Source organism: Varanus komodoensis, unplaced genomic scaffold, assembly GCF_004798865.1.
Source record: "Varanus komodoensis strain SLA01 unplaced genomic scaffold, ASM479886v1 scaffold13_3, whole genome shotgun sequence".
In the NCBI taxonomy this organism is placed as follows: domain Eukaryota; kingdom Metazoa; phylum Chordata; class Lepidosauria; order Squamata; family Varanidae; genus Varanus; species Varanus komodoensis.
The window spans coordinates 2,404,901-2,413,435 of record NW_025335409.1 but is presented as its reverse complement, the minus strand read 5'-3'; the positions used below and the strand labels follow the sequence as shown (position 1 = coordinate 2,413,435).

Below are 8,535 nucleotides of genomic sequence, written 5' to 3'. Positions count from 1 at the left end.
ATGCTTGCTCAGAAGTAAGTTCCATTCAGTTCAATGGATAGGCATCCAGGAAGTGACTTGTGACTGCAGCCTTCTGTCTGTGAAAAATGCTTGTACCAGACAGAAAATTATTTATGCACCCTTAAAACTACAAAGCTCACAATGCCACATGAATTTCCTCAATTAGGATTCACACATCCTTCAACCTTCCTGAGCTATTTATTCCACTTTGTCTTGAATGTGCCGTTAATTCCCACAACAGACCCAGGGGCACCCTTTACCAAAACTACCGTGATTCAGCAGTGGATCCTGTCACATTATAGGAGATATTTTTTTATTAATTACTTAATACTGGATTAAATGTTATGTTTCACTTCTCTTCCAACTTCTGCCATGCTTTGGTTGAGGCAGACTCTGAGTGAAAGGATGATCAAAAGGCAAGGCTGCAAAGAAATGTGAGTAGATGTTCCAGCATAAAGATTTTAGACTGGTGGGGATTGGGCTAAGACTGGAATGATCGTGATACCAGGCAGAAACATTTCTCATTCAGGAAGTCAGGATGGCCGAGTGGTCTAAGGCACTGCGTTCAGGTCTCAGTCTCCCCTGGAGGCGTGGGTTCAAATCCCACTTCTGACAAACAGCTTTTACTCCAGATCCAGAAGGATCTAGACAGACTATGGAAGTGGGCAGGAGACAACAGGATGGTGTTCAATGTGGATAAGTGCAAGGCCTTGCACTTGGGGCATAGGAATGGGTGTCATAAGTACAGGTTAGGGGGCAAGTGGCCGGAGAGAAGCACTTGTGAAAGGGATCTCAGGGTATTGGTTGACTGCAGGCTAAACATGAGTCAGCAGTGTGATGCGGTGGTCAAGAGGGCAAATGCCACCCTTGGTTGCATAGCCAGAAGTGTGGCTTCTAGATCAAGAGAGGTATTACTACCACTCTATACAACTCTGGTATGCCCACAACTAGAGTATTGTGTTCAGTTTTGGGTCCATCATTATAGGAAGGATATAGCCAGGTTAGAGTCAGTGCAGCGTAGGGCCACAAGGTTGGTGGGCGGTTTGCAGGGGATGCCGTATGAGGCGAGACTGAGGGAACTGGGTCTCTTCAGCCTGGAGAAGAGGAGACTCAGAGGGGATATGTTGGCAACATACAGGTATGTGAGGGGATGTCATACAGAGGTAGGTAGAGGCCTGATCTCCCCTGCAGAGGAGGGCAGGACACGTTCCATTTAGATGCCAGAAAGCAATTCCTGACAGTTAGGACCCCGAGGGTATGGAATCGGCTTCCACAGGAGGGGCTTGAAACCCCATCAGTGAGGGTGTTCAAGGACAGGCTGAACAGGCACATGGTCAGCATGTCATGAGTGGAGCAGCTGGAGCCAGGGGTCAGACTAGATAGCCCAGGAGGACCCTTCTGACTCGCTCTGTTTCCATGTTTCTGCGTTTCTTCTCCACCTATTTTAATATTTTATTATTTATTTATTACATTTTATTAAAGGCTGCCCATTAGCATCAGGCTTTGTGGTGGCCATTGCAATAAAATTTTAATAACTGATTTTAGATGTTTATTCATTTTATTTGGATTTAGTTAATTAGTGAGATGGTTTTCAATCTCACCTGACATGTTTCAGAATGAACCTTGTTGAATTATTATTACTATGAATTGTAATTTAATGAATGGTTTTAATGTTTTGTTGTGCATTTGTAATTTGCTTGTTGTATGCCACCTAGAGAGTCTTTTTGGACTATTTGGTGGCTTATAAATATATAAGTAAATAAATAAAGCAGTCCGATGTGTGCCACAATCCGGAAGCAAGGCCAAGCTGGAATCTGGGGGTCAGGAGCATGGAGCATCCATCACAGGGCCAGGCCTGGGAAACACGGTTGTAGACACTGGAACAGAAGGAATGGAATTGTTTCTAGGACTGCTTAGGCAGACCCTGAAGGTTTCCTATTGCCAAAAACTTCTGTGCCCTACTCAGAGTCCAGCTATAATACATTAGACTCCACACATCACTGAAAGGCTCTAAAAGGGCACACTTTGCCATAAAAGAGAACAAAACAGAATCCTAAGTTGCATAAAATGTCCATGTGCTAATGTATTTGAAACATGTTATAAATAATTATAATAGAATGTTCTATTATAACAGAATAGAGATGTACTACATGTCACCAGAATGTAAAAGATTGTGGCTAAGTAACCTGTGTTCTTTGCTCAGGCTGAGAACCACTGTGCTGCAGCAGTTGGAGTACTGGACCAGGACTTGGGAGAGCCAAATTCTAATCCTTGCACAACCAGGAAGCTTACTAGGTGTTTTGGGGCCAGCCACTGACTCTCAGCCTAATTACAGAGTTAGTTAGGACAAGATGGACACACGAAGAATCCTGTAAGCTACCTTGTGTTCATTGCAAGATGAAAAAGAGGTGGAATAAAAATTCAATCAATCAATCAAACAAACAATACAAATTTAAAATTAAATTTAAACTGGACTTAGGCTCCAAATAAAGGACACCTTCCAAATAGGGGTATGTCCTTCAAAGACAAGATTGTCCTCTGCAAAAGAAGACCCATGGCCATTCAGGTATTGCCATGTGAGGTATGGCCATGGGACATGGTAGCAGGGGATGTGTCTATCCAATAGGGTCTCTACACATGTTCCTTCAATTGGTGGGATTCATATGGGCTTCCCTGAGGTGACAGCTAAGTCAAAGTGAGGAAGAAAGAGTTCTTCAACTCCTCCCTCACAAAAGGATGAGGGAGGAGGCTATCAGAATGAATGTAAGTGGCTTTAAGCTACATGACCGCTCAAGAAAATGCCTATTTAGTGCGACACTGTGTTCTCATAACAGCCAACCAGCTCCCCATGGGAAGCCAATGAATAGGACATGAGAAAAGCAGCAGCATCCGGCTTATTTGCTCAATCCAGATACAGCTTGGATATATAATTAGGCCACTACAATATGATGCAGTTGCTCATGTTTTAGGCTTGGGTATGAAAAACCAATGTTCAATACACCACCTCTCAATGAAGATCTGTGTGCAATCTTGGACAGCTCACCAACTCACAACTTAGCCTATCTACACAGTGGTAGCAAAGCTCGAACTCCATTCTAAATTCCTCTGTGCAAAGGCAGAAATGATACAAAACCATAAATATCACATAATCTTAATGATGAACTATGTAGATATTTCCTGGGAGAAAGCAGTTCAGTACAATATGATTATTCTGGTTTCTGTGAGCATTTCTTGTTTAGTGGGACCTCCTACTTAAAAAAAATATTGATTTTGTGGCAATAAATGAAGATTTAGAAGACACATGGTTAAAGGATAACACCACTTGGGCTCCCTGTAGTGTAGTAATACAAATTCTAGGCACATGAGTTGTTCTTTGATGACTTACTTTATTAGGCTTCCAAATCATGCTGATGCCCGGAAGGCATGAATAGAATTGAAAATAGTTCTACAATGGCACAGGGGACACAGGGAGGGTATTTTTTATGAGGTTAACCCTAAAATAATATAGGACAGATGGTCATCTTGCATGCAAAGTATTTTTGCATTGAAAACTAGTAATCCATTTTGTTTTGGAACCAAAAAATGTAACAGCCATCTTCTTAACTCTATTTTTATCATTGCAGTAAAATTATAAAGGCAAAAAAGAAAAGTGCACACCTTAATATTGGTTATTCACAGCTATCATCAGAAGGACAGAACAATCATCTGGCCCATGAGCATTGTTCAGAAGGCCACAGAACTTTGCAGGTTCCCAGATCAGAGGTTGACAAAAAGCTCAGACCTCAGATCAGGATATCTGAGCTGAGATTGTCCTCCCTACCTGCTTATAGTAAGCACATAAGTAACCATACTGGCTTCTTCTCCAAGGTCATAAAAAGGACCTCAGAGAAGAGGTGTGAGGGACACTGCAGGGAACAGAGAGGGGAGGAGAACATCACCAAGATACAGTGAATCCTGGTGGCACCTGAGCCTCCTTCCTTCCATTTTGAAGCAACTAAATTAGATGGCTGAAATTGTTTATCTAGCTGCCTTTCAGAGTAGGAAGTACATGGAGGTGATTCCAAAACCCTCCCAGGTCAGAGGGCTACAGGCATCCCATTGCACTAGAGAACAGTGCAATGCTATACATGCCTACTCAAAAGTAAATCAAACTGAGATTTATGGAATTAATTCCCAATTTCACAGATACATGATTTCAGCCTGAGGGAAGGATACCATTGTGAGTACAATTTAATATTAACTTAATGTATGCTAATATTTTATCTACTTTGATTTACTTTGGTTAACTTGATATCCTATGTTCATACTGTACACATATCAAATACTGATACATTCTAATTAGGATTAATTAGGATTTGAACCAATGGGTCTCTATTTTTCTCTCTGTTTTGAATAATTGCCCAAACAAATTCATAAAAGATTGGGATGTGTGTGTGTGTGTGTATGTGTTGGCACGTGTTTCACTCTCCTGTTGGGATTGATGAGTATAAAACATGCTTGAATTTGGCTGGATAATGTCTACTTAGTTAAGGCTGCCTTTGTAAACAGAAGTGTTAGCAAAGAAAATGTCTTGGTTTATTCAAACCAGTATAAAATGCAGGACCCCTCCCCTCTTTCCATGCCTTTTTCAGACCACAGAGTTACAGTGCCAAGGGAAGCTAGGACTAGCAGACCTTCTCCATCAAGGTCTGCTTGAGTCCTAGTAAGACTGGCCTGGCTTGGCTTCCAGGCCTACATTCTCTGTCCAGCCCTCCAAACCAACCTGCCTACCCACTTCCTTCCTGTCAACAGTGCACAGTGCTTCCTTTCGCTAGACTCTATGTGTAGGCTTTTGTGCTGGTCACACTTTTTCCTTTGGCTCCTCCATTCTTCGATAACATTTCTCCACCAGTTGCAGTTTGTACAAGCTCTTGCGCTTCTGGACCCTGCCTGTTTTATCCCACTTTCTTTAGTCTCCTTGGCTCTTCAAGCATTCAGTAGAGAGTGTGTCCATCTCACACTCACTGCAGACTTCAGACAGATTCATCACTGGATTCTGAGGAGGAAGTGGAAGTGAAATGTGGGAAGATTTTGAATTTTCAGGGTTACGTAGCGAAGCTTGACTTGGAAGACAGAGCTTGACTTGGAAGGAGTGGAAGGGTTGCTAGGAGGGGCGGGGGAGCAGATGTGAGACCTGGTCCTTGACCCGGTAAGGAGACAATGGGAGGAACAAGTTGCTCAGTTAGAGGGTCTCAGGTATTCCCACCATCTTGTTCTCAAGCAGCAAGAGCCACCCTGAGGGTACTGTCAAAAGCTTTGCTGAAAGGGAGGGACAGAGAGAAGTTTCCAGTTTGGAGGCAACTCATGGCATGAGTCAATGCTTCTCCCTCAACTTTGCTAGAAAGTCATTTGGAGTTCACACTGTTCTGCAATCTATTGAGTTTCAAGAAAAGAGCTGCACTTCAAAGGATTCTCCTGAGTTTGAGACCAGCTCAGACTCAGGAGAAGGGACCAGCTCATGTCAAATCCCCCCTCATGTACCTCCAGGTGTGTAAGGGGGTGCTCCAATGCTGAACCCCCTCCATGCACTGCAGGCTGAAATTTTTCCACAGGGACTCTCCCTATGCATTTGGGAATCCTGCTCTTCCACCAACATGGGGAGCCTAGACTGAGTAGAGGAAGCTGCCCACACCAGTAATTCAACACCTAGACAGGGGAAGGTGATGTATCCTGTGATGAGGAGGATGAAGCAGGGCCCACACACTCAACCTCATTTCTCCTTTACTATAAGAGGATTCAGCAACCATCTGACCCCTCCTTGGGCCACTCCCTGGGAGTCCACAACCCCTCCTGATCCTAAGCACTATGAAGTTTCTTAACAGCCCCCTTTCTGATCAGAGCTTCTTGCCTCCATTTCCTGCCAAGTATCCTCTTGGAACTGTTCTCTCCACCCTTGGATGCAGCAGTTATTCGCTTTTCTCATTAGGAGAGTGGGGCAAGTAAATTTGGCTCCGTGAGCATGTGAATCGGTGTCTGTGAAGGAAGAATGGCATGCTTGGGGAGGTACATACCAGCACTTTGGGGCCTCTCTCACTTTGGGCTGTGCCTACTCCAGTGCTGTCCCATGGCCCATGGCATGTTTGCCCAGAGCTAAATGATCCCTTAAGCTAAAACAAGATCCCGGCCCTTGGATGTTACGATAAACCGCACTGTGCTGGTAACAGTCTTTTGGTGCTGGACATCTGAGAGTGAATCACAGCAGTGATGACTATACTTGCTGAAACAGCAAGAAACTCAGCAGCTGACAGTTACGTACATCTGAATATTTGGTGAGTGTATGAAGCCATTTGTAATCCTCACCTGTAGCTTGCCAAGCTTTAGCAAAACCCATTTCCCCCAAAAGCTTATTTTAATTTTCACATTTCAATGTTTATTCTGCACATCACTGCACAGCTGTTTTAATCCCAAAATACAAATTTTAATAGCAAACTAGTACAGATTACCATTAAGGTGATACATCAGAGATGGTAAGGGATTCATAGGCTATTGGTAGATTCTACATTCTACCCCGACCCAAAATACTTCACGGGTCTATCGTCTTTGTTGCAGCAGAAAAGTAATTTTTAAAAAAGCCTTTGGGAATTTCTACAGATTCATCTGTATATTCTCTAGGATGGAATTTTACTTTTAAAATTAGGACTTAACAAAGAATTGTTTGTCTACAGTTTGAGAAAGCCCCTTTCCTTTGTTAGTTTTTTTGCAATGCCCATAACAGTATTTGCCAGTTTGTTGGCACTGATCTTGTGCTGTTGCTCTTTATTGGCTTTGCTTTTTCTCAGGAATCCTGCCACAGACTAATCCTACAGCCTGCATAAAAATCATGATGTCTTCAGGTTGCTAAAATTAAATATATTTATGCATGCATATTTTACGAGCAAGCATGTTCAAAGACATGTACTTAAGTATTCATCAATACACTCATTTTTGTGTAGTTTTTTAAATATTGCATAGCCACACAATTGGAATGGACACATGCCAAACTGAAACAGACCAGAAATCAGCCAATTCATTTATCCGTTTCTCAGATTGGCTCAGATGATCCATTTGTGCATTTATTATTTATGCATTTATTTCATTTTTATGCCACCCAATAGCCATGGCTCTCTCGGCTACTTGACTAAACATTTGACTCAACGGCTGTGACTTGCCTAGAGAGCTTCAGCTCTTGGGCAAAACAGTAGGTGAATAACCAATCAATAGGCTGAGCTGAAGAAAGAGATTGGAGAATCTTGTGCTCTTGGAGCAGAACCTCTGATATCATAGACGCTGACCCTTCCCATGCTTGGTCAGCAAGTCAGAGGGCAGGAGGGAAATGAAGCTCACTGCATTTTTCTTCTTTTTACTGAAAGAACAAAAAATATGTTTCATCCTTTGCTGGCAATAGGAGATTTACATGCACATGTACATTTACATGCACTTTAGAATATTTATGGAAGTATTTCTGACTCTGGGACATGGTTGGAGCTAGAGAGGATGAAGATCCTTCAGATCCTTAGCCACTCCCTGCATTTCCTGACCTACCCACTGGCACAGCCCCAGAACACCCAGTTTCCACCCTCATGAAACTTCAGGAACCACTGCAGGAGAAAGAACTCTGGTTTCTTAAGAAAAAAAAAAAAAAATAGCCGATGTGGTAACTCTGTATATGGCCTCTGAGAGGGTTCTGTGGATCTCAGGCGCTGTCTAGGATTATTCTCCTAGGGTGCGATCCTATGCACATTTAAACAGAAAAAAGCCCTGGCTGGGTAATGAGCCCTTTTTCTGCCTAAACATGCATAGGATTCCGTCCCTGGTCTCAAATTCATTCCACACTTTTTAAGAGTAAGCCCCATTGTTCGGCTACTCTCTCATCCATGCTTGTCTAAGAAGAAGCCCAATTGTGTATCAGGGACATACTTCTGAGTAGAGATGCATAATATTGTTTTGTTAATAAAGCAAGGACACAAAAGCATTGGCAGGCGGAGGAAACAAGGGCAGATAACAGGATTCACAATGTGAGTATTTCATACATTGCAGGGTTTTTTGATAAACATTTACACATGAGCTCCATTGAAAGCACTATTTGTGGCCCAAAATCAAAACAGGATAATATTTCAGCTTGACATTATTGAAATTGCAAACAAAGCCAGCATTGATGGTCAGTATAAATGTGAAATTCTGACCACAGGCTTTTTTCAATGAAACGCAGAAGACTCAGGAAGAGAAACTGAGATCAAACTGTGCTGTGTGTTCCTCAGAGAGTATGCAGATACAAAAAGAAGGTGAATTGGAGAGAATAAATGGCTATATGAAAATGTGCTGTGTGTCGTGTGGCTCAACACTGCACCTAAGAGAAGCCCATATGCAGGCAGCTTTAGAAAATATTCTAGCACGTGCAACATCCATCAGTGTAAGAGCTTCATAAGGCCGTAAGGCATATCGAGTTCAAGGGTCAGCCATCCACGTTTCTGATTCCAACACAGTCAGCCAAATGTCTTTAGCTCATGACATGAAGGC

General features: G+C 42.7%; 1 non-coding gene across 1 annotated transcript; it reads left to right on the top strand.

The window, feature by feature from the left end:
• The first annotated feature begins 532 nt into the window (after window positions 1–532).
• On the top strand, window positions 533–615 carry TRNAL-CAG. Its single transcript has one exon. It is a non-coding gene; the product is annotated as a tRNA-Leu (tRNA).
• The last annotated feature ends 7,920 nt before the right edge of the window (window positions 616–8,535 follow it).